Source organism: Delphinus delphis, chromosome 15 (genome assembly GCF_949987515.2).
Source record: "Delphinus delphis chromosome 15, mDelDel1.2, whole genome shotgun sequence".
NCBI lineage: Eukaryota > Metazoa > Chordata > Mammalia > Artiodactyla > Delphinidae > Delphinus > Delphinus delphis.
In genome coordinates this window covers 56050557-56053475 of record NC_082697.1, presented here as the reverse complement: position 1 = coordinate 56053475, position 2919 = coordinate 56050557, and positions in this window count along the sequence as shown.

Here is a 2919-nt window from a genome sequence, read left to right as displayed (position 1 = left end):
TGTAGCATCCCTGCCCGCCCTGACCGCCACCCCTGCCCCGCCCTGCTTCCCATTCTGGGTTTTGTTTTTCTCCTGAACGCTTATCACATTCTTACAGGTTGCATATGGCATTGTTTATTTTGTTTATTGCCTTCATTCCCTCTCCCAGAATATAAGCTCTGTGAATACAGGAATTTTTTTTCCCTGTTTTATCCATCGCTGTATCTCCACTCCTGGAATATGCTTGGACCAAGGCAGGCATATCCAAAATAATTCAGCCCATGAATAATCTCGACTCCTCCTTTCTACCATTTAGTGGCTGCCAGCTTGCTTCGGTAAGTTACTTATTCCCTCCACACTTCAGTTTCCTCAACAGTAAAATTGAGAAAATGCAATACCTACCTCGCACAAAGGCTGTGAGGATCAACGGGATTAGTGCATATAAAGGGCTTAAGACAGGGTCAGGAACGCAGTAGGTGCTCGATAATTGCTTACTATTACATAATCCGTTGCATGCCAGCACTCTAATGACACCAGGTATCCCTTAATGACATCTACTAGTCCATGTTTGTTTTACGTATATTATCAAATTGACTCCTTTAAATGACTACTATCCTCGCTTTACAGATGAGGAGATGGAGGGATGAAAGTGTGATGCCTTTTGCCGTCATGTCCTTAATCAGCGTCCAGGGAAGGCGTCTTCATAGTATCCCCCAAAGTCAACCATTCCAGGTTTCCTTCTATGGAAGCTGGCATTTCAAGCTTCCATTCATTAAACTTAAAAGCTTTACAGAATCAGTGTTGGTTTGCAGAATGCCTCAGTGACACCCTCCCTTAATTAATGCCAGTCTTAATGTAAAGCCACATTAATAAGACCACTGTATCTTGAGGTCCCGGGTGATACAATGCCCGGGACAACCTATTTATATCCAAGGTATTTAAAATAGTTTCCCTACTCCCACCCTACCAAAAAAAAAAAATCAATTTATACTACATGTTGTTGCAAAATCAGATTTATCACCCAGGGGATTAAGAAAAACGAAGGGCCAATTTAATGACAGGATTTAGTTCATTATTTATCTTCTAGCATGTAAATTATAGATTGTCATAAATTTTTCATTCTTTGGGTGCCCACTACCTAACTCCAGAAAAAGAACGCAGAAGCCTGTATTGCAAAGAGCAAGTGTGCCCTCCCTGGCACAGGGACCATCTCCTCTGCCTTCTGACAGATGATAATCTGTCAGAATGAAAAATTAATGGCCGCTCCCTTAATTCATCATTGCCTGCCTCTTTTCTATTAATGCCTCCCCGCTTCCTCCCTCCCTCCTTCCTCCCTCTGCCTCCATCCACTGCCATGGCAGGAGTCCATTCACCAGCAGTGAACTGGAAGCAGAGAACTGGACTAGCCGTGGGAACAGGAAAAAAAAAATCAAGTCCATTGACCTCTGGACCCACCTGAACAGTACATCTGTTCAAGTGGGAAAGGACTGGTTCTACTCTATCCACTAAATACAGCAGGACCCTGTGATGCAAGTGCCGATGCAGCATGTGGGTACCGCCAAGGGCATCTTGAACACTCTACCCCTTAACAAGACCTGTTGTGGGAATTGGGTGGGGCTGTTATGCTGTGTGGAATTTCACTGAGCAAATGATGAGTCTTGGAATTTGGTAGGGAAACTGAAAAGCCATTTGCTCCAACTATTCTGTTTTACAGATCAAAAGACAGGGCTTCGGAAAGGAGATGGGTTTTGCTAAAGGTCATGCAACTGGTGAGATTGGCACCACTGCAAATTATGGATGTCAAACTCAGCTGGGCTCTCAAGGCAAGGTATCGATCTGTTCATTTGTTGTAAATCATCTCTCTTCTAATTCCCTTAAAGACTCTTCCAAATCTCATTCAACTTCCCTAACTCTTCATAGAGATGACACCTCATCATAATAACCAGTTATGCCTTTTACCAAATATTTCTAGCTCTTCTCTTTGTGGATAGATGCTAGGGTTGCACGGCTCTACTCACCTTGAGGTTAGGTTTGCTCATGTGGCTTGCTTTGGCCAATGAAATGTGAGTAGCAGCTTTAAGACCAGGTGTAGAATTAACACATTCCCTTCTCACTGCTGTGGCAATGGTTTAGGTGTGGTAGACTTCAGACCCCATCAGTCTGCGTCCTCAAGTGACCACGATGAGAACACCCCCACCGACCCAGTCTCCACTGACCCAGCTCTCACCCAGTATGAGTGAGAGTTAAATTTTATTGTCTCAAGCCTTTGAGGTACTGGCTCATTTATTTTTCTTACAGCAAAATTTAACTTATTCTGACTTTGAAATTCATGGAAAAAATTGAGGTCACCAGGTTCTCCCTTCCCCAGCTTCCTGCAGGTGTATTTACCCGTCATCCTCTCCTTTCCTCCAGGCTGAGTAAATGAGGGATCTCTTCCATAAGATACATCATCTTCTCCTAGCTTCTCAGTTTCTCCCTTCCTTTTGTTTCTGCCTTGTCAACGTCTCCTTTCATTGGCTGCTCCTTGCCTGACCTTTTATCCACTCTCCTTTCTATTCTTCATCCAATATCTTTGAAAGCTGTCTACACTTTTCCTCTCCCATCTCACCTCTATTCCCTCTCAACCCATTGTAACTAGACTTCTCCTCTCGGGGCTCCAGGGACGCTCCTGATGACGCGCAGTGACATCTTCTTAGGTCCAGTTTGTTTACCGTGCTTGACCTTGTCCATGGGTCTGCTACTGTTGATTCTGTCTCCTCCTTGAAATACCAGGACCCTTGGCTTCTGTGACATCTAAGTCTCTCGGATCTTTGCATATCTCTTGGCCAGTTCCTTACTGAAGTATAGTTGATTTACAATGTTGTTAGTTTCAGGTGTACAGCAAAGTGATTCAGTTCTATCTATCTATCTATCCATCCTCTTTCAGATTCTTTTCCATTA